General features: G+C 38.5%; 2 long non-coding RNA genes across 2 annotated transcripts; one reads left to right on the forward strand and one right to left on the reverse strand.

Annotated features, from left to right (window-relative positions):
* The first annotated feature begins 2,181 nt into the window (after positions 1 to 2,181).
* On the forward strand, positions 2,182 to 11,353 carry LOC142602040 (uncharacterized). Its single transcript, XR_012835674.1, has 3 exons — positions 2,182 to 2,331; positions 2,500 to 2,628; positions 10,756 to 11,353. It is a non-coding gene; the product is annotated as an uncharacterized LOC142602040 (long non-coding RNA).
* A 150-nt stretch (positions 11,354 to 11,503) lies between these two features.
* Positions 11,504 to 18,379, reverse strand: LOC142602041 (uncharacterized). The gene is made up of 2 exons (XR_012835675.1): positions 17,687 to 18,379; positions 11,504 to 16,585 (listed from the first exon to the last, which is right to left on the reverse strand). It is a non-coding gene; the product is annotated as an uncharacterized LOC142602041 (long non-coding RNA).
* Positions 18,380 to 23,763: the final 5,384 nt, after the last annotated feature.

A 23,763-nucleotide genomic window follows, 5' to 3' on the forward strand; every position in this document is an offset into this window, starting at 1 on the left:
AGCAATGAGAATGGTGGGATAACACAGCACAACAGGAACCAAGAAAGGAATGAAAAAACATGAGCACAGTACCCATCTTTTTTGCTGCTAATGAGTGTTTGCATCAGCTTTGTCAACTCATCAAACAACAGTCTAAATTTGATTTAGTCTTGAGTGGAACTAAAGCAATTTCTAGAAGTAAGAGGCATAACTGCAAGCCTCATAGGCAGTATTCAAAATCCTTTGGCTAAAGTAATGGTTTCACATCCTTACACACCTCTCCCTCCGGAAACCCCCTTTTCTTATGTCCAGGTCTTCCTCCATGGTTTAGGGTGCAGAATATTGTAACTCACCTTGCACCAGCTCTGGCTTTCACTCATTAGACCACTCTGTGAGGCAATTTAGGTAACTAAAACGGCAGACTACCCTCTGCCAGCCCCCCCTCTCCCATCTCCAAAAAAAAAAAAAAAAACCAAAGAGAATATTTTTGTGCAATTTAGTGATCTCAATCAGCCAAAGGTATGGCAAGAGACCCAAACACACTTTAAAGGGAAGCAGGGGTGGTAATAGGAAGATGTATCACACAAGAAGCTCAAGTCTAGGTAAATACTAAGAAACACAGACATCAATTTTTTTCCATTTTTTTTTCTAGTTTCCCTTTTAATTTGAGACTATAGAAAATTATCCTGTTTTCCATGAGAATTGGTAAGGCTGCAAATTAGCACATCTTTCCCTTTTATAGTGAAATCATGTCACTTTGTACTGTCAGCCCTCCCTATAACAGACAGGGACCCGTCTAAGTCACACCTAGACCACTGTAGAATTACATCCTCCAGCCTTCCTGTTTCTTAGAGAACAAAATAAGAGTGTAGATGTTCGTGTTCTAGCTAACAGGAATAGCTATTCAGTATGCCATATATCTATGCATTTTTATATTCACAGCATATATTTACAAATAAACCCAGGTACTGTACTCACATACATTGTAACATGACTCCTGCATGCAGTCCTTTTAAAAAGAAGCCTTTGTTGTTACAGAATTTACATCTGGTAGCTAAATGGTCAAAGCACCAGTCCTATACTTACGGCAATGTAAATTACCCTGCCCAGGCAATATTCTATCAGTTAAGCCAAACAAACTGAAAAGAACATTGTGGTTAGTAAATGTTATCATAACATTTTGACAGACTAGAACACAGCACAGGAAAAGCAGGAAAATAAGCATGTAAACTTTTTTTCATTTTATATAGAAAAATATTTAATTAACTTTGTGTAAGAGGTCATTCAGTAACAAAAGGACGGAATATAAGCTGACATAAAAAAAGCATCTGTAAGGAAATCTTATATAGCTATAACTCTTGTTTGAAAACTTCAACAACTTTTCACTCAATACTTAAGTAGTGAAAAAAACTTTCATTGCAAACATCCTATTTATTATTAAAGGCTAGTATTAAAAACCACTCCAATACTTTCATGCTTGGTCGATTCTGTTAGTTTAAAAATGCATGAAACAGGACTGACCTGGACAGAAATAGTGCTGTGTCTGAGGAGTTAATTTTTCCTGTACAGCGTGCTTTTCAAACTGCCCTGCAGTTGCGTTCTGATGTAGGCCTGGTTGTCTGGTGGCAAATCCCAATTCTCCAGGTTCAGAAAACTTCAGATAAAACTGTGGCTCCAAATCACGGAAAGAAAGGTTTATAGCACCGTGTCTCCCACTGCCATAGTCACTGAACATAGATTCGTCCTCGGTGTTCTGTGTTGGTAACGGGAGAATCCGATGATGCAGCTGTGGGCTAGGCAGTCTCGAAGATAACGGAGAAGGAATAGGTGACATTTGTTTCTGTGTATTAGATAGCGGACATGAATTACTAAAAACATTACTCACTGCTACTAACGAGGGAGAAGGCAGCCTTTTCTCTTCCAGTTTAAGATTATTACTTGTCTGAGAAATATCAGGACTTTCATTTACAGGCAGGTTCAAAAATAAATGCTTGCTGCTTCCCCGGGATGCCGTGGTTCTTTTCTCATATATTGAGCCTGGCAGGTTTCTGTCTACTCTTGTAATTTGTTGCAGTCTCTTCCATTCTGCAGCTTCATCTAAACTGTCGCTCCGTATAACTTTCAGAAGAGCTTTATTGACTGCTCCCACAAGGTTGCATGACTCATCAGTAATGTGCACTCTCTCTGCTTTGTACTGCAAGCCAGAGCCGTCTTGCTCCTTTTCCTGCAGCTCAGTGAGTTTAGAGACTCCGGCAGCTTCATCTACGGAGTATACATCAGTTCTTGATATAAACTCGTTATTTACTGTTGTGAGAACAGGAGAAATGGTTTCTTTGTCCCTGTGAAAATCAGGTAAAGACTCTGCAGGGGGTTTGGCAACTTTTTTAATACACGCTTCTGAATCCTGTGCTTCAGTAACAACTGAGATTCCTGGTTTCTCCTTGCATACCGGCTCAGTATACTTGCTACTTTTCAAGCCTTTAGCAGCTGAAGATTTACTTACTATCTCAACTTTGTTAGATAGACTGTCCTGAGATGTCTTTACCAAAGTAATACCCTGTTGTGCCTCCGTAACTTCAGGAAGGCATTCTCCATTATCCACTAGGTCAACTGCAACCATGTCACTGTCATCTTTTGAGCTAGAACTTGGTAAGTCAGCATCCGGTTTCATAGCTTTGTTGCTCTCAAGAAAATACCCCTCTTCTCTCCACCTTTCTGGTCGTATACTATTGTCTACTGGTAAATCATCCTTACCTTTTACTGGTATCCAACCGGAGGCAGAAAAGGAACTGGGAAAACTCCTGGTAAGAAATCTTGTGGGAAGCTGCTTCTTATTTTCCAGTTGCATGTCTTGTGCACTCAGTCGTTCATATATCTTTTTTCCTTCTTTCCGGTGTCTGAACTCCTCAAAGCTCTCTTTCCTTCTATATTTCCTCATTTTTTTGTGATTCAAATTGTCTGTATTCGTGGAATTCAGAAAGAACTCCTGCTGATGTGTAAAACTAGAGTAATCATCACCTTTAGGTTTCGGGACTCCAGAAATATCCTGTCGCTTTCTCTCCTGACGTCCTGTGTTAAGGCCCAGCATATGATGTGATCTCAGAAGACTGGATAGCATTTTTTCCTTTTCAGCAGTTAGTTTGTACAGTTCAATAAGAATGTCTTTTGTGGTAGTTTGCTTGAAAATAATATCTCCAAAGTTCTCATATGGCTGTTCTCTCAGCTCCATCTCTAACCTCTCCCTTACTTGATAGCAGCTACAGAAACGTTTACTGGTTCTATCCAGCGTTACACAGCCCTTGTAAGTAAATCCTCTGACTTTTCCCTCTGGAAGATAGAAGCTGACGTAACAAAGCTCCATAATGGGTTTGTGCAATTGCAGGATAGTATGCGTGCCTTCCATTATGCTTGCCAAATTAGTCACTCGTTTAAATTATGTGCTAAGTGTTTCAAAGCTTGCATGACATAGCATGTGAGGCAGGGAATGGACGGAAGGCATCTGACTAATCTTCAGCAATAATATTGTCTGCTGGAAAAAATAGAGAGAAGCCTGTCAAACTTGATTATGGCAAATTTAATATGACAAATAACAAGCCTGCAGAAGCACAATCTTCTCTCAGTATTTTCTGATACAAATCTTTTACCTTGAAAAATCTGACACAAAAAGGATGACATGGCTAACACTGGAGTCATAATCCTTCTCTCATACATCATCACTCTGTCTCCAGGGTTCTCAGTCAATGCTGTTCCATAATGGCACAAGATGTTCACTAAAACACCCATTTCAAACAGAATTTACTTTTTTAATGCTGGAACCTATTGCCCTCTCTCTGTTAAAAGTTAACTTGCTGTTGATCATTTAGTCAAAAGAACCATTCAAGCACGTATGTTGCCTTTTTACTCAGTCAGCACAACCAGCAACATAACACCATCATAACGTAATTAGGTCTCACTGCTTTCTTTACCAAGAAAACATTTAAAAAATAAAAAAGCCTTAACATTTTCTTCTCGTATTTAACTGTGAAAGTGCTGTGACATCAAGAAAACTTGCAAGAAGGAAAAAAAAAAAAAGGTTCTGTTTACTTGGTTAGCTGCAGGTACTGTATAAATCTATTTTGATTCAACGTGCAATAGTGTAATTATACTACTACAGGCAGGTCTATTGAGCTTTACTATTTCCTTTTCTTTGCATCACATTGTATTTTCTTGCTACAGATTGGATATATTTACATTTTTTTGATACAGCATGATAGAAGTTCGTTTACTCCTTTTGAGCACAAAATTGGCTTTTTATCCAGAAGGAACTCTGCTGCCACAATTAAATTGGAGGATTTTCAGTTTTCAACTTTCAAAGCACAAATACAGCAGAACTTTCAGTAGTTTCAAAACAGTCAAACTTAGTCTCAGGCAACAATAATTAAAAGAAAGCTGTCACATTACCATGCCATACATTTCAGTTTTACATATTTTTTTCAATATTGTACCAGTTTTTATTATGCAGGGGATCAGATATAAAATGATGCCAATAACAAATCATAAGTAATTAGTGAATCCTAACTCTAAGAAGCAAGCAGCATTTACCCAAAAGACCCTATCCTACCAGCAAGTAGTCATTTATTGCAGTGATTTTGAACTAAATTTTGTTAAAGCATTGCATCTGTTTATAATGTTCTTTAAATAGTTTCAAACTTTCCATTTACTTTGAGCCTAATAACTCTTCACGCCAGCAGAGCTTTTAATATGCGCACATAAACCTTGAAGACAGAGGGGAGATCCTAAGGAGAGAGACTAATAGTAAGAACAATCTTCCATCAGAGCCAGATCAGCTTCTTCATTCTGTTCATCAGCAGTCAACAGTTACGTGGCATGATTCAGAATCACGTACAGGTAGACGAAGGGGTAGGAAAGGCACAAAACCTTTAGTCAGAACTTTTGCTGAAGACTGGCTTGTTGTTTCATAGACCTATAAGATCTATAAGAAAATTATGCCATACTGGTTCTTCTTGTATTCTTGTTTTAACTCGTTGCCTGAGTTTGGAGTTCGAAATATGGACAAGGCTGAGTGCTGCAAAAAGAGTAGCCTCACTTCTAGTCTTCCTTGTCTCCAGCTGTGCATGCCTGCTGCTTTCCAGTGTGGAACTGAGTGATCGTGCAGCCACAGGGTGTGTCACTGGCAGATGCCACCAAGAGTGGTTCTGCATACAGAAATAACAACCATCAAAGAACATCTTCTCATCACAGGAGCAGTCTTGAACCTACTCACTCTTCACCCAAGCAGCAGGGAACGCCCCTTATGGCAGCACTTTGCCAGTACATTAGCTTAGCCATAGCACCAAATTGCCCCTCAAGTAATCTACTGCGGTGAGCTCCATCAAATATGAGCTAGTTAACTTGTGGACATTTCCATAAATGAGTACTCAGCAGTCCCAGCTAATGCATGCTGAGTCAGTTTTTACTTACAGGAGAACTTAACTGAGGAGCAGAATTTCACGGGAGTTACTAGGCAGGGAATGGACTGTGGGTGGCACAGTCCATATTTTGGTCCACTGGCAATATACAGTTGTTAAACTAGGAAGAAGAAAGAATAGGAAACTGGGAAAAACCAAGCTAAAGTGAGGGTGGATATCCCAAGGAGACCAAATCTATGCTTAGTATTTACTTAAGGAAGATGATGCATCACATCAAAGTATTTGTCAATGCATTTGATTTAGAAAATATAAGCAAAAGACCAATAGGAAGAAAGGACATTTTTTTAATCCATTGAATAAGACAGTCTGTATTATGTGTATTTCAGTCTTATCTAGGAAAAAAACTTAGCATTAAATTACTCTGGATTATTTGTGTGTTCCTCTGTTTCACCTCAACTGGCACGGCATTTTCTCACTGAAATATGATAAAGTGACTACAAAGAAATAGCATCATGGAAACTATAGACCCAGTAGCTATAGACCCAGACATTATGATCAAATTTAATATTCTCAACGACATCTGTGATATCATCAGGTGCAACTCAGCTCAGTTCTGAAGAGTACATTACTCTTGGTAACATGCATTTTTTTATTTTTGGACAAAAGAATATATGTGTAAAGAACAGAGCTAGCTAGCCCTTGCCTCTGCCACACAGATTTGCTAGGCTATGCCCCCCTCCAAACACAATCAGCTTCCCTAATCTAATCTGAGCTCTGAATCATTACATAACTGAAATGAGACCTACAACTCTCCCTTAAATCACATGGCAACTAAAAACTCTTTTCAGTTAGAAACAAATCTATTGAAGATTTTTTTTTTTTTAAATCTTACCATCTTTGACAACAACCTGTTATGTCAGTCTAGACCTGTTTTAAAGGCTACATCCTATTAGATCTTTTCTTAGTTACACCAAACTAAACTTTGGGTTTGGTGCACACATATTGACACATTAAAATGTAGAATCACCCTGAATAGAATGCAACCCCCTTCCTTATGATGAAAAAATTTACACATTGAAATTAAATCATATTAAAAATGAGTTTTAGAGAAAAGCAGTAATAGTAACAATAGCAATAGCAGAAAGGACATTTATTAGACCAACAAAATATCCTGTATCAAAGTTTTTATTGATTTAAAAGATAATATGATACCATGCACAGCTGCATTGTTTAGTGGTATTTTGAAGCTTATTTCTACTAATAGATACACTCTTTACTAAGAAAACCTTTTCAGCACCTCATTCAGCCTTTCTCTAATCTTCCATCAGAAAACAAACAAGTGAACTCCCTGCTCTATAAGCAGAAGCTTTATCAGAAACTATCAGCAGAATTATGTTAAGGAAGGAAACTGGTTAAGGACTTTCAAACTTAATTAAGCACTCGTTCCCCAACTTTTCTGTTCACCTTGCAATCTGTTTTATAATTCTACTTCGGTTTGCAAACCTTACCATAGGGAGTGAATTTTTGTAAATGAAAGCCACATTCAGGCAAAGTTTACAGCTTAACTAAAGTGCATGTTAATCCGAGAAGACTTAAAATTTTAACTACAGAACATATGACGTGGAGCAATGAATCCAATTTTCAGCATCATTTCTAACCATTTCTCTCATGTAGCTTTCAAATACATAGTAGCAGAGCAGTGGGATTCAAGTTGTGAGAAATACTACTTTAAGGATAAAAACAGCTACTCGGAGATAGCTAGCTAAAAACTGGAAAGAACAACTGAAATTGTTAAATAGGTGGCTGAGAAGCAAACTTGCTCTGCTGCTGGATTTTTTTTTTTTTTTTTTTTTTTAGTTTAACAACAAAAAATATCACAGATTTAATGCTCCTTAAAGTCTAGGGCCAACACATCCATCCATTTTGCTGTTCAAGATGTGCTCTTAGAAAGCCAGGTCTCCATTGCTGCAGTTCCTTCTCTCTAGCAGGACACATCATTCGCTGCTCAGCACGACAGATGGTCTTCCTCCTTTCCCTGATCTTTAGTAATCAAGAATTGGAACTCCTTACTTTCCCTGCTCTCCCCAATATCTGATTGTTATTAAGTGGCAATCTGTTCCTGAGGATGCTGTGGCTAACTTTCTGTGCTGTATGTACCTAATTAACACACTAAAATCGAAAAAGGACAGTAGAGGAAAGGTAGTAAAAACACTGACAGAAGGAAGATCCATGTCACAAGCTAGAAGAAACTGAAATGAAGCTAAAATAATACTTGCTTACTGAGCACAACTTGTTTGATAGAGACAAACTCCATCATTTTCTTCTCTTGCTTAAACTCTCATATTTCTCTGAGGTTCTTTCAAACCACCATTTGACTTACAAATGTTATCATTAGAAAGATGAAAAGTGATTATCTCTTTGTGAAGAGCCAAAATGTTACAGCTCCTTGCAGCAGCTTAGACATAAATAAAAGAATTTTGTAACAGAACTTTCCAACTATAAGTCTACATTGTATTTACTGGATTGTGACAAAAAATAATCAAAATTAGAGTATTTCATTATTTACAATTATTCCTGACAAATATTTTCAGTTGTACTCTTACCAAGAAAGTCCCTTTATTCAGATTTTTGCTCCTATGATTAGAGCCAAGTGACCTCCAATACAAGTTATCTGAGATGAATGCCAGACATAAATGATGTTTTTCCCTGTTAGAACCATGTAGTTCTAGTTCCAACTAGTTCCACCCATCTGCGCTAGCTTGTTAGTGACCCCTTTCCAAAAGCCACATGCTGGGGAAAAGCTATATAAGCCTTTCAATCAAGGAACAGGGAATTTTTAAAAATTGCCATTGTAAAAGCAGAAAAAATTAAAAAGGATACTTTAAAGGGTCATAAATATTATATGGGTATCTTTAGAACCCTGTATTTTCAAAGACTTCAGAATGAGATGTATGTAATTCCAATGACATCCTTGAAACTGCAAGCTATTTTCCTGTAAGTGCTCCTCTAGCTTGCCCACCTTTCTGCAACTTGAAAAAACTCCAGATCCCCAAAACCAACAGTAATTTTAAAGAATATATCTGTTACCTTATCAATCTTTGTACTTATTTCCAGCAAAATACTATGCCAAATAATTCTTCATCTTTCTTCTAACAGTCACAAAAATGAACCAATATCATAGAATCATAGAATCATAGAATGGTTTGGGTTGGAAGGGACCTTAAAGACCATCCAGTTCTAACCTCCCTGCCATGGGCACAGACACCCTCCACTAGACCAGGTTCCCCAAAGCCCCATCCAACCTGGTCTTGAACACTTCCAGGGAGGGGGCATCCACAACCCAGGGCAGTATACAACAATATAGCTCTAAGAGACTAACGCTTCTGTAGCAACATGTGTTAGCTTAGGCAGGACCAGCATGAAGAACTTCTTTCTGCTAGATCAGCCTTGACTGAAGGCAGGAAGGACAGATTTTAATGTTTTGTAAGGAACTCTCCCATTGCTTACTATTAAAAGCTATGCAAATATAAGACTTCATTGCAGATCTGCGGGAAATTATATTAGGCAGAATCTTTTTATTCACAAAGGGTTAACAAGCTCCAGCTAATTAGATGAACTAATGGTGCTCTTGTAACACTAATAGAAACTCCAGGTTACCCAGCACTCCTGATGCATTAGAGCCAAATACATCTTCCAAGGTACGCGTAAATGGCCTAGCATGGTACAGATGGACCAGGCAGTTTATATAGTGTTTCAAACAACAAAACTTAACCATAAAGAGGTAAATTATCCTCTTAATCATCCACTAACCAAACAACATTCATGGTTTCTTACTGATTTCCAAAGTACAATATCAACATATGACCAGACCAGGACATTTAAGCTCCACTACTACAAAGTCTTGTTTTCACTCCACTGCTTCCTCGTAAAAGCGGTATATGAGAAGCACCACAAACAAATGCTTCTGGTTTCTCACAAGGCTGTCTGAGGCCACAAGACAGCCCTGGTAAATCATTTGGTACCAGCAGAAATGGTCTACACAACAGGAATCAAAGAAATGAATGTAGGCTAACTATCTGCCCAAAGAACCCTTTCTGTATTACAACCACCATAACATGGACAAGACTAGATGAAATGTGTATGAAAAGGAAATATAATCTCCAGATAACGTGCATTTTTAGATTCGCTATTAAATTTTGTCACCTAATCCATCTCAGAGTTCACAGAATGTTTTACCTGTCTTTCAATTAGACTAGGTATCCCACTGAAATATCTTACAATAACACACAAATAATATACCAACTCTCCACCTATGACCTCTATGCCATGAAAATGTATTAGGGTTTTCACAATTTTGTTAATAAAATTATTTTTGTCACTCTCTTCACATTCTATGAGCAACAACTCATAACTTTTTATTAACAAAAAAAGAAACTCTACACAAAATTATGGAGAACCATTATCGTGAAATGTGTGATAATTGTAGGCTTTATAATATCTATATTTTATCTAAAAGGTGATGTACATTTTAAGGATGATGCTGGAATGAAGATCACAGAACAGAAATTTCTCTTAAAACGCTATTTTCTGCTGATGGTTACAGTTGAAACAGAACATTACAGTTTCATAGAAATATTAAGATGGTCAAAGAATTGAACTGAATTTTGCTTGTTAATGCATCATTACAGAAGAGAGCACAGGAATAAGGAAAAAGAACAAAAAAAGAGAAGCATAGGGCATATCTTGAAACCTGATATGAAATATGTAAAATGTATATAATTCCTCAAACCCATAAAAAAAAATATACAGGTGGAAAAGAAATGCATAAATAATAAATAAATAAAAAAATCCTGGATGACACTCCTGTCTTTTACAGTATAAAGAGAAGGGGAAAGAAAGAAAGAGCATGTAATACTTGAAATTTATATTTTTAAAAATCCAGATAAGAGTTTTATTATTATACTGCAGGTTGAGCAAGAAATCTAATGTATCATTTCTTTCATAAATAACTTTCAAAAGAAAATAATTTCCTGTCAGGTCTAGTTTTGAGCTTGGAGTACAAAGAAGGAAATAACTGCATTGAACTACTAGTGATTCAAGGAAGACAAAGAATTCTGCTTTTAAAGATCTTAGAGTATGAGTTAATTCTTGGAGAAGAAAACAGTATTATGACTAAGCAAACTGAAAAGGAAGGGCAGTGGAAACACAGGGCAGTGGAAACTCTGATAGCAAGTAGCATGTTTCTTCTACCTGCAATACTTTCCAAATATAACCTGCCGTAATTTGGAAATATAAAATAATTTGTACCAGTGGGTATTTTTTTTCTGTTAATATTTTACCTGTGCTAATACATCTTTTGCAATTTTAGTAACAAAAAGCAACTAGACCTCTCCCCCCAAAAAGAGACTGACATGGAAGTTCTCATCCTTCTGCAGCCTACTCCAATTGAGCAAAGCAACATGTTGTTTTTTCTGACACAACTGCGTCAGCAAGCTAAAAAAAGAAAAAAGATGACACACAACATGTCTTCACTGCTACTGAAACTGTCTTGGCAGAGTTCAACCACACCACGGGATGTATTTGTCCAAAATCTGTTTGAAAAAGGTGACTAATTTGCAACAAGTTACCAAATGAGAATTCCGTCACAAACTCTCCCATTAGGTTGCTAATAAAAAATTCCGCAGTGGATATTATAACTATGAAAAGTCTTTAATGTAGCAAGTAGTAAACCAGCAGACATTAAAGGAGAGAAAGAGCAAAGGCAATCTGTACATGTATCCTGAAGAACTCACTCATAACACAGTAACAGTCTGTATTTCAAGCAGTACAGCATTTAAACAAACAAACAAACAAAATCCCTCTGCACTTCAGTCAGGTTTCTACCTTCTCCACCACTTAGCAGGGAAAGAACCAAGAGAACAGATGAGTAAGTCATCTTGCTTCCATTTTTTTTGAACTAAGAAAAAGCATTTCAGAGGGCAACATTTGGCATGGAGAATTGCAGCTGAAATAATTATAGTGTCACAAAGTTATAACTGAAAAGAGAGTCTTAAAATGAAAAGTACCTGCACAACTTCAATATAGATGGTAGTAATCAATCCTGCTGATTTTTGAAATTGAGTATCAGAAAAACAAGTTTATTTTATGTGACAGATGAAAGAGGATGAAGCTCCATTTTGCATAATACATGAAAACACCAGCCAGCCAGCCTTTGTTTCAAGCACCAACACTGACCCTCAGATCTTCTCTTCTAAAGGAAAGTCTTGGAGCTAAATAGATACTAGAGTGCTTCAGAGGATGAGGCCACCCTCCTGGCCTAGGTCTGCCAGGCCAACCCAACAACATTTAATTTCCACCTTCCTCAATGAAACTCAAAGGCATCTTCACCATACTCCAGACCATGTTTTCTTCATTTCTTACCACATAAGGAAAATGAAAATCCGTTGAGTATATCTATCCAAAATTCAGAAGGGCTATGGTAGCAGGTACAGTATCATCATAGCAACTTGACTTATACTCTCATCATATCTAGAGGATACATGCACAAACTGTTACGATTCAAAGGGATTCAAAAGATCAAGCAAACAATACTTCAAACTCTCCTTGCTGGTAAGAAAAAGGGTATTTTGCCGAGTCTGGACATTAGTCAAACAAATAAACCTCCCTTACAACTTTCTGTAGCTAAGATGAATACTCAAAATAAAATCTTATTACTTAAAATTGAAAACCATTTGTGTGTATGTGTACATGGGTATGTGGCTAATACTCAGCTGAACTCACATCATGACGTACGAATTAATTACAGGCAAGAAGAAAGATCTTTTGCCTCAGGATGCAGAGGTCTTAATGAAAAGCTGTACTAGTTAATAGTCAGCTGATTTTCAAGTAATAAACAACCACAACAAAAAGCCATACTAGGCCAAAACAGCTTGTACAGACCTCTGTTCACATGTCTAAAATGTAATCTTTACATATTTCAACAGAATCTTACTATATTATCAGGAAAAGTAAAACAACAACAAAAAAAATTTGCATCAGTAGTGAACAAAATAAGAAAAAACTTTCAAGATCACACTTGTATATTTTAGGCTTGGGTCATACAATGCACACATGACTTTGCCCCAGTTTTAACCTAGATAAATAATCCCCCATAAAATATAACATTTTTTTATGTAATACTTTATCCATGAGTAACTTTTACAGGATACACAGTAGCTTGTTTCCACTTCTGGCAGCAAGTACAGGATATTTCTACAGAAAACCAACATGAATTACATAAATGTTTTTTAAGTAAAACAATTGTCGTCTTGTTAATCTTTGTCCAAAAGCTTTGATTTTGCTTGTCTGGACAGTAAACTCTTCAGGCAAGAGCTGCATCTTGTTCTGTTTTGTACTGTTTACAATCTTGAGTTACACTAAACCAAGACATCAGATTTTTATTTATTTAATTATTGCACGTCCATGCTTATTAGTGTCATGATAGCCTTTGAGATCATGTTAGCCTTTGAGATCAAAGGTCTTTCACCAAACATCACTTTCAGAGACACATCTGGCATACCCATACATTCTGAACTTCAAACCAAATACAGTATTTAAGGAAAGCAAAGGAGAAGAAAACTAAAAGGCTATGTTAGAGCAAATCTTTGACCTATTTCATGAGCAAGGAAAGTAACTGCAGCTGCAAAAAGTTTGGACCAACCACAAAAGGAGGTGTGAATGCTAAGGAAGCTTCAGTAGTGAAGACAGAAGAGAAATGGAATTTAAAAGAATAATAACAATAATTAAAAAACCCTCTCATAACAACATTTTACATCTTTAGAAGAACCCCTCCATAAAATCCAGCAAGCTTTGAATATATCTTTCTGCAATGAAAGGTCAAAGATGCTGCCCCACATTAAGTTCTTGGGAATCAAGAACAATTTTCCAAAATAATGTATTTGACAAGTTAACAAAACTATTTCTAACTATGTATATTTTAAAATATTTCAAAAAAATTATGTAAACTTTGAGTTTAAACTCAGAAAGCTTTTTAACTATTTCCCTTTCCCAAACTTTAGTGATCTTGGAAGTACTTTAGCCTTAATGAATTTTGCGTTGCTTCACAATTCATACGTATCATTCACCTTATGAAAAGCTTGGCTGTACTGGATGAAATGGGATGTAAAGACTTGTGATGAACATATTAACACTTCAAAGAAGGGAGTGTTAAAGCAGAGAACTATGGTCACATTTGTTTTCTTCAGTGCAACTTTTTGCTAGCAGCATTTCATCCATAGCTAAATGGTTTTGACATATGACTACAATTAACAAAAAATTATAAACCCAATTGCTATTCATCTGAGAGGAGAGATTATAGGTTTTCCAAAGGCCTGTTAAACAAATAAGTACATTAAGCATTGGGTTTTATATATACAACATTTAATCTGTTTTATCTGTCCCAAGTGCAAATCAATTAACATTAAAAAAAGTCTTGAAAATGGTTAATTGCTTATATGTCACTCTGGTTTTCTTGGTCTGGGCCCTATCATAGAAGATTGTACATGGAATTTTTATTAAATTCAGCACGTCTGTCAACAGGCAAATGGACTTCTATCAATAATAATGTTTAAAAATATTTATAAAACTCAAATTGTTTTAAGGTTGCATAGATGCTCCATGGGGGTTCTAACTTTAGCAGCAAGACAACTCTCATAGGAAAAAAGCAAGAGGATTAAAACATGAAGACACAGTATACAGTATTTCAGTGTAATAAGCTTAGAATACAGCAGCATAAAAAGAATGGCTTTGAGAAAAATGTCAACTTAATTCTTGACATAGTAAATACTGACTTTTCTCCAAGATTTCAGTAACGCCATGTAAAATAATTTATAAGATTTAATGACTCTTTAAATGGAGGACAGAAGCAATTCAATATCAAGGATCTACAAGTCTTATGTAATTTTCTAAGGGCCCAACCCAACAATATGTGGTCTTGTGGAGATACTAAGTCCTCCATTACCAACACATAGAACGGGATTTAAAATCAAGCTGAATGTCCAAACTAATGATTAGAGGCTCAGTCTTCCATGGAAAGGGAAGAAACGGCTGTATCTGCGTGACTGGGAGACAGTTACTTGGATAAGAATTCATGCAGCACATTTTATGCGCTTTCGCGCCCTGTTCTCGGCAGAAGTGCTGAGATTCACTATACATACTGTATCTCTACTCTGGCAACACTTACAGGGAAGCAAAATCACAAACATTGATCTGGAAAGATGATATGAAATTGCATAAGGCTTTAAATGATAAAAGAGAAAAAAACCTCTCGGATTCCCCGATGCAGGCAGCTTTAGGGTCTGCAGTCACAGAGGAAGGTTGAACTAAACAGATCATTAGGCAAATGATCAATCCGATCAAAAAGCCAACAAAAATCACAAGGACTGATTGTTGTGCTTGGTCATTAAAATATTAATGCAGCCTTTGTTCCTACTGTCTCCAAGTATGTGCAAATCAACATGGATGGTCACAACTAGCAAGGATAGCACTGAGATATGATTATTAATAATAAAAAGAGGGGTCGGGCATAAAGGAATAATGTATAAATATATAAAATATGCTGAAAAAGTAGAAACAATTTATATTCAGTTAAGGTTCAGATTCCATTGTTATATCTATTTGATCACTCCATGATGGACAGTTTCTTGCCTTTTTGGTGCTCTTCATGATACCTAAAAGCTAATGGAATATACATTCAGATTATATATTTTAAAAGTCGTATGAAATCAAAGCTAGAAAAAGAATTTATTTCATGCCAAAATAGCTACAGCAAAATTAAAAGCTGACAAACGTTCTCAGACGCCAGGAAGACTGGGTGGAGAAAGGGATGCAAAACAATTTTTGAAAACAGCAACACAGAGGCACATGGAAATTTTTTTCTCATTCAGTTCTTAAATACTGAAAAAAGTAAAGAGCAGAAAGCCATCCTGCCCTAGAGCCTTGATGAAGCCCTCTATGATTGTTCTTGCTTTCCTTTTCCTACTCTTGACCACTGTCTAGAGCGTATCATTTGAGGTCATTTACAAAGGCTGCTTTTGACTTTTGGTTCCACTTTCAAACTTTTTAAGTGTGCAAGTAAAGCAGGATCAAAGCTTCAGAAAGGATCACCTTCTTATTAAATTATATTGTAAAGGCTCAAGTCTACATGCTTCTTTACATAGACAAATCATCAAGAGTTGTTCTTAAATAAATCAGAAAAAATATTTTTTTCTGCCTAAGTGGGATATTAGTGTTTTCCTAGTTAAAAACAAAACAAACAAAAAAACCCACCACAAAAAAACAGTAGTTCTTCATATCCCAGACAGAACTGGCTCTTCACCATATTTTTATATCCTGACAAATGTCAGTATTAAGCTGACATTCATTACCTTGGCATTTATTTTGAAAAGCAGCCATTTTGCAATTTTTCTATTTGATATTTGCCTACAGCTTCCACAAAAGGAAAAGGTCTTCAGTTTCTAGTTGCTAAGCTTTCTCAGAGTGACATTTTCTCCAATTTGTCGTCATTTTGTAGTAACACATTATTTTCTGCTTTGAAGAGTATTAACAGTTTATTTTAAATTCAGTGAACAAGGATTGATAGATGGATCTGTACAGTCTACAGACACGAAAAACTGAAAACAGAAATTGAAAGGAAAATTTCAAATTTTATGGAAATACCTGGCTATGTAAGATAACCTCTACAGAGAGAACATACTTTTACCCATGCTTCTACTTCAGTCTTATCCTAACATGTTGCAAAATATTAGGGAAACATTCACCTGTTGTTCATTACTTACTACACGATTAAGTCACCCATGCCCATGTAGCTGTATACTTTACACATACATCTGTAAAAATCACAAGGAACATGCGTGTTCATGGCACTTGCCTTTTAATGAGATAGGTTGCACTCAAGTCAAAACTAATCTCCATTGTTAAAAAGACACTTCACAAGACGGTTTGATTTCATCCCAAACTGCAACTCTCCATCTCTAGACATTCTGTCTACAGTCCATCAAATTAAGTTAATGATGTTATGGGTTGACAGTTTCCTTTTTTAGTAATACAAAAAGCATTTCTTCTTTCTCTCTTCCACTCTCCATTTAATCCAAAGCGGCTGAACTGTTTCTGCTGAAACTTACCAAACAAGGCAAATCACCTGCAAGCACAGGCCAAGCTACCTGAAAGGTGAAAGTTTCACAACGTTATGTGCAAGTGATTTACCCGAACTTCATAGTAATACTACTGATAAACTTGTAGAAATATCTTTAAGTGTGTACATGATGGTTTAATGACAACACCTGCACAAGACATTTCTACAAGTAAAATGATCATTAAACCATCATGAACAATTTAAAGGATGGATGGAAATAACTAACTAAAATTAGGAACATAATAAAAACTTCTCTATAATTTCTCAGCAATTTTTTAATATTGATTAATTTTCTGTGACGCTCCAAGGAAGTAAGGACCCATTATGATTCCTGCTACAGTCTTGGGAAAATAAATATTGCAAGACAAGACAGTGGGACAGCCAGAAGGACTAAGTAGATACAGTTCCCAGACCAACTCTCTGTCAGTTGTATCATAATGTGATTTAATACTGCAGCTGAAGAAAGGAGACTGTGCAAGACAGCAAGAGAAGGGTTTCTCCACAATGTCAGTATGTGTCCTTTTCCTATGCGTAAAAGATATTTGCAAATGTCATTATACAAATGCATTCTAACTCAGGGTAACAGTTCAGTAGCCTGCTCTGCAATGGTGACTCCCATAAGCTTTACAATATAGAGTAACAGATTGTCTGAACGCTGTAAATATTAATCACGTGTTTTCCACTCATCTGCCCTCCTGAAGATATTTGCGTCCATCAAATGCTACAGAATTATACCAATCTGCATTGCCCACTTCACTGCACCTACCCCATAGATGAGACCAGAAGGAAAAGAGCACACAGTTTTAAGAGTCATTTTGGGGCTGGGGGAAGTCATCCAGGAACAAGTTATATTAATAGCGCTGACAGGAAAGGGGGCGGGAGGAAAGCTACGGACTTTCTCAGGACTGCGAGAGAAACTAAGAGATCCCAGCTTTTGTGATCCCGCAGAAGCTATTTATAAACAAGCAGCGAGCGAGCAGACGAGATGCTAACGAGGACTAAATAGATCCCTTCTCTGCAGTCTCGAGTGAGTGGTTTTATTTTTTAATCCTTTCGATTGCGCCAGAAGCCGCTGCAGGGACCCGAGCAGATGGGCAGAGCGGCGGACAAGCAAACGAGAGGGTATTACCGTGCGAGAAGCGGAGCCCGGGGTTCCGATGCTCCTGCTGCTGCTGCTGCTGCTTCAGGTGCCGGGGCGGACGCGGGATGCTGAGCGGCCGCACGACTGCAGCTGCCCCGTGCTATGCCCGGCCGCCGCCTCCGCCTCCTCCCCTCGGTGACCGCCGATGCCGCCTCCCCGCCGCCGCGGCCGTCGCCTCCCGGCTCATTGCCGGCACGGGAGCCCCTCGCCGTGCGCCCGCCTCACCGCTGCCTCCCGGCGGGGGGAGGCGACACGAACGGACTGACAGGGCAAGTGACCAATCCTCGGGCCGCGCAGCTTCCCCGCGGCGGCGGAGCGGGACGCGCGGCCGGCCGGCTCCGAAGGCGGGCGGCGGGGGGGGGCGGCCGAGCCCCCGGTGTCAGCGGGCCCGCCGCTGGCCGCTGAGGTTACCTGCGTGCCGGCTGCCGTGGTTCCCTGCTCCCGGCCCTGTCCGGAAGGGGGGCGGTGGGCTGGAGGTATTTTCTGGCTCTCTGGAAGGGCTGTCGCTGTGCCGTATATTCTTGCCGTATATTCATCTTGCCGCTTGATGGGTCGGAAAACAGATTGTCCAGCAAAGTGTGGGTTTCCGGGGAGCTAACACATCGAGGCTCCAGCCTGATTATTTTTGTCATAAACTGCCTTTGCATAATCCGTCAAATCTGTTCTCCTCCTGGAAGAGCATCGCTGCCAAGCATGTAGCTACCGCTTACCGCGGTAATTGCAATACAGCCCTTAAGCAAACCAGAGGTAACTCCCAACTGCAACGTTAGAGGACAAGGAATCCTACCCTTTGCTCCTAACACTGCTTGAAGACGTAAAGCACAATACAGGCAGGTTTCCTAAACTACCTCATAAAATACCTAGATATTTTAAGGGACAGAATTTTAGATGGAGCAAGAGAAAGACCTAATTTGTTGGTCTGAACATTATTTTTCTACAAGTAATCTTTCTGCTACTCTTCACTGAAAGTACTCCGTTCTGGAAGGCACCAGAAAGGAAGCAAAAGTCCTTTGGAACAACTTACTTAGGGGAAAATAATAGAGACAATTCAGAAGTAACAGAGTTAAAGTTAAAATATTTCTAGTAACAGACACAACTGGGAGAAAGAAATGATCTTGTGATTCCTCTTGGTGTTATAGACCCTTCCCAATGTCGAAACATTGCAATGAAATGCCTTTTCTTACTGTAACTTACAGCTTCCTGAAAATGTCACATTTGGGTCAGCTGAGCTTCATTAATATGTGGTATGTTTATTAAATTCTTTATTTCCTCACTGTGCAGATTTTTCATAAAGGGGATCTTAACAGCAATCATCCACCTCTATTTGAAACACTGGGGATCATCAGATTCCTGTCGCTTTAGGCCACTCACAGCATCGTTTCCTTTTGAAATCTTTACAAATGGAGTTTTTTCCTTTTTGCCTGAAATTTTCTGACCATCAACCGATCGCCTGTACATAAATACTAGCTCATACTCTGCCTATTGAGACATGGCTGCAGACTAGGGAATGGAAAAAGCCCTGGCTGAAAGTAAGGCTTTCTCTTCTGATCTTTAGTATTTTCAAACAAAGATTAACAATTACTTGGTTAGTAACTTCCTTTTCTGCAAGCACGTGGTTTACATGGAGACAGAGTTCAAAAAAGCAGCCAACATGAAACTATTATGTCAGGCTGCAATGTAGGGCACACTGAGAGCAAAACCTAATCTCCGAGAGGTTTCCACTTCATCTGCACTCATCTGCGTAATCAGCTTTTCATCTTGTCATAGGATAAATGCAACCTGCCTTCTGCTTCATTTACCCTATATAGAACACTAGTATAGGTTTGTATGAAGCAAGCGGTAAGAGCTTATGTAGAAATGTATTCGGAAAGGAACTTGAAACCATTCAGTTTTTAAAGGAACATTAAAGGTTGGAAGTCAGCTATTTGCTAAGTTGACACGCTAATTAGAGTTGAAAGCTATTCACTACATCTAGTATGCAAACTGACCCCTCCTCCTTTAGATGAAACAATCCTTACTTTTAGCTACCATTTAATATCTTAATCTGTGACTTTGTGGATGGTAAGCAACGATAGCTGTTGCTTAAACCTTTCAGGAGCTTTTATAAACTGTTAAATTCCAGTTAATAACCCAAGCTGTTGAGTGGGACTAGTATGATTATCACTTGTTTTAGTCTCCGTTCAACGGAATGTGGAAGGCTCATACAAGTGAAGACCTTAATGGAACCAGCAAAGATCTTCATGGAACCTCCTGTTCAGGCTACTCCTTTATTTGGAAAAAGTATTGCCAGAAATCGTAGCTAATCATCAAAGGAAACACAAAAATGTTCTCAGAAGCAATACCTGAATTGGAAAGGTGCTGACTGACTTTGATGTCTGGAAACCTAAGTCTAAACTAAGTTCTAAGGGCTAACAATGAGGATACAGGCTGGACAACTGAATGTTTATGATTCTTTGTGCTCTTGTCTCAGAGGATGAATATTTTAATTTACTATTGTCAGAAAAATGTTCATAAAGATATATGGATAATGTCCTAGAGGTACATGAGGAAAAGATGAACCATATGATGCAAAAAGGGGAGTAGGAAAGGTATCACAGCTTACTGACAAAGCACTTGTTACCAGTCTATTTGAACTTGAAGAATTAAAAAGCAAAAAGCCGTCCTATATAAGCCAGTTCCATTTTCCTTTTTTTTTTTTTTTTTATGCCCGCAGCAAATTCTCATCCCTGAACAGGTGTTTCCATCTTTTAATATGTTTATTTTCTTGTTTTAACATTGCACATCAGAGCTGACACTGCAGTATAACAGGGATATAAGATTTCATATTTTCAACTTAAAATTAACACTTTGAATTCTCAATAAATTCAGGTCCATAATTCAACAATTCATTGCCTACTAATATTTGCAGGGCCAGTTTTGAACCCAAAAGAATTAATTTTTTTCCTGCCTTGTTTAAATACGTGAATTGAATGTGTTTATGGCACAGTATATACACTCAGAACTCTGTATTCTTCAGTTCCTCCTCCCGCACCCCCTCAAATCCCCCCTGTGTCATCATCCCATATTCTTTAACCCACACCATCCCATACCTTGGAACTGCAGGATGAGTTGTGCTCATTTGCTTCATCATTCCAGGGATTCCATGCACTAACCACTACTTCAGATCGTGATCCCTTTTCTGTCCCCCCTGCCAGTTTTCTTCTCATATCTAAAACTCAGTCAAGATTCTGCTCAATAATACTGAGAATAAATTGTGATTAACAGGTTCAATTACAATTCTGGCATAATTTATAGACAAAAGAAGAAATCATCTAGTTAAGTGTAAGACACCATCTGTTTTCTTAAAAATTATTAAAATAAATAAAATTTGACTTGTAGGACTTAGATTACTCTATATCTTCATACAGAAAACAAAAGGCAATTACACTATTTATACAACCAACATCAATGCAAATATATTGGAATGCATTTATAAAATGAATTGGGGTGGATTTTTTTTGAGCAGAGTGGGTTTTTTGTCTCCAACATATATTATACTGCATTGTATTAATTTGGTTTACTCATAAATTGTCGACCCCAAAGCAGCTAATACAGAAATATTGCAGTTTACATTAGCAATCCATTTGTCATACATCAATATCAAAGATTTTATTCTAATGAGAAATACAGATTTGCCCATTTCAAATTATACCAAATCTAATTTTTCAATTCACCCAAACAATGAAGTTACTTTGGCCAAAACAGCTTTAATAAACATAGAACTTCAAAAGACAGCAGAGGAGAATCTTCATCATTTTCAAAATTTTGAATGTATAAGATATTGCAATGCTGCCAATTCTTGCTATTAAATGACCAGATTTTGGACAGGAGGGAAGCCAATCTTACAACAAAAGCAAGTGTGTATTTGCAAATTTCTGAGAGCAGGGTGATTTATCTTTAGGGAAAAGGAACATGATCGGGACTGCCGCAGAAAACAGACAAGATGTTAGAGAAAACTTAATGCGGAAGATCTCTCTGGAGGTGAACAGGTATTTAGTGACTAAAACATTGCTAATGCTAAGAGTGTTAGTAGGACCAATTTTGCCAGGCTTGAGTACAAGAAGGAAATTAAAGAAACTGTGGCAACTAAAATTTGAAAATAAAGGAATAGTACCAAGAAAAAAAATCACTTGGTTCACATACTGTATTCTGAAAACACATGCACGGAAATTTCAAACATTCTGTATGATTATAAATACAGACCCTTTGTCTCTTACAATATTTTAAAAAGGAGGATTTTATTGTTTGGCATATACTACATACTAACAGATTTACGTAATGCCATCAAATCCTTATGAAATCAGTAAAATTGGCATGACTGCTAATTCTCATGCAAACTAAACACTCAGTTTGTGAGAAAAGTTTGTGTGTGTATGGTATTAAATACTTCCTGGGAAAGACTAACAGCAACTGTAGATACAGCCATTTATTCAAGTGAGGCTAGTAACAGAGTGCTGTGCCCAAAACAACAAAAAAAAGAAGGTAGTATATAATGACATGATATACATATCAGTTATACTAGTTGAAAGATTGTGGAGAAAAACTGCCCTCAGAAGTGGTCTTAAGTAAAAAAAAGTCTTAGGACAGCAGAAACTCATCTCCAATCCTACCTCTTTTTCCCTCTCTCTCTTTTCCAGATACAGTATGCCACTGTAGCATTTTTGTACTTGATGTATATGGTAATGTTTAATATTTAAAAAGTCAGGGGAGAAAATAAAGAGGCTAAATAATAAGAGTCTCTTACAAATACTTACTTACACTGTCTCTTCAAATACTTACTTAAGAAAAAAATGAAAACAAACTCAATGAACCTATGTTTTTAATACAAACCAGCAGCTGATTCTGCGTTCTTCATTTGGTGAACAGAGTTAAATCCAGTTTGTGGCTGGTCACAGGTGGTGTTCCACAGGGCTCAGTCTTGGGGCCAGTCTTGTTTAATATCTTTATCAATGATCTGGATGAGGGGATTGAGTGCGCCCTCAGTAAGTTTGCAGATGACACCAAGTTGGGTGGGAGCATCAATCTGCTCGAGGGTAGGAAGGCTCTGCAGAGGGATCTGGACAGGCTGGATCGATGGGCCGAGGCCAGCTGTATGGGCCGAGGCTCAGCTGCCCAGAGAGGTGGTGGAGTCACCATCCCTGGAGGTGTTCAAAAAACATGTAGATGTGGCACTTCAGGATGGTGTGGTGGGTTGACCCTGGCTGGAGGCCAGGTGCCCACCAAAGCCGCTCTATCACTCCCCCTCCTTAACTAGACAGGGGAGAAAAGGTGTAACGAAAGGCTGGTGGGTCGGGATAAGGACAGGGAGAGATCCCTTGCCAGTTATCATCATGGGCAAACCAGGCTGAACTTAGAGAGAAAATTCATCTAATTTATTACCAAGCAAAACAGAGTAGAGGAATGAGAAATAAAATAAAATCTTAAAACACCTCCCCCCACCCCTCCCATCTTCCCGGCCTCAACTTCACTCCCAGCTTCAACCTCCGCCCCCCTCAGCGGCACAGGGGGACGGGGAATGGGGGTTACGGTCAGGTCATCACACGGTGTTTCTGCCGCTCCTTCCCCCTCAGGGGGAGGACTCCTCACATTCTTCCCCTGCTCCAGTGTGGGGTCCCTCTCATGGGAGACAGTCCTTCACAAACTTCTCCAACGTGAGTCTCTCCCACGGGCTGCAGTCCTTCACGAACTGCTCCAGCGTGGGTCCCCCACGGGGTCACAAGTCCTGCCAGCAAACCTGCTCTGGCGTGGGCTCCTCTCTCCATGGGTCCACAGGTCCTGCCAGGAGCTTGCTCCAGTGTGGGCTTCCCACGGGGTCACAGCCTCCTTCGGGTGTCTCCACCTGCTCCGGTGTGGGGTCCTCCATGGGAATCTCTACACCCCCTCATCCTTCCTCCATGGACTGCAGGGGGACAGCCTGCTTCACCATCGTCTTTACCACAGGCTGCAGGGGGATCTCTGCTCCGGCGCCTGGAGCACCTCCTCCCCCTTCTTCTTCACTGGCCTTGGTTTCTGCAGAGTATCTTACA

Source organism: Balearica regulorum, chromosome 5 (genome assembly GCF_011004875.1).
Source record: "Balearica regulorum gibbericeps isolate bBalReg1 chromosome 5, bBalReg1.pri, whole genome shotgun sequence".
In the NCBI taxonomy this organism is placed as follows: Eukaryota; Metazoa; Chordata; class Aves; order Gruiformes; family Gruidae; genus Balearica; species Balearica regulorum.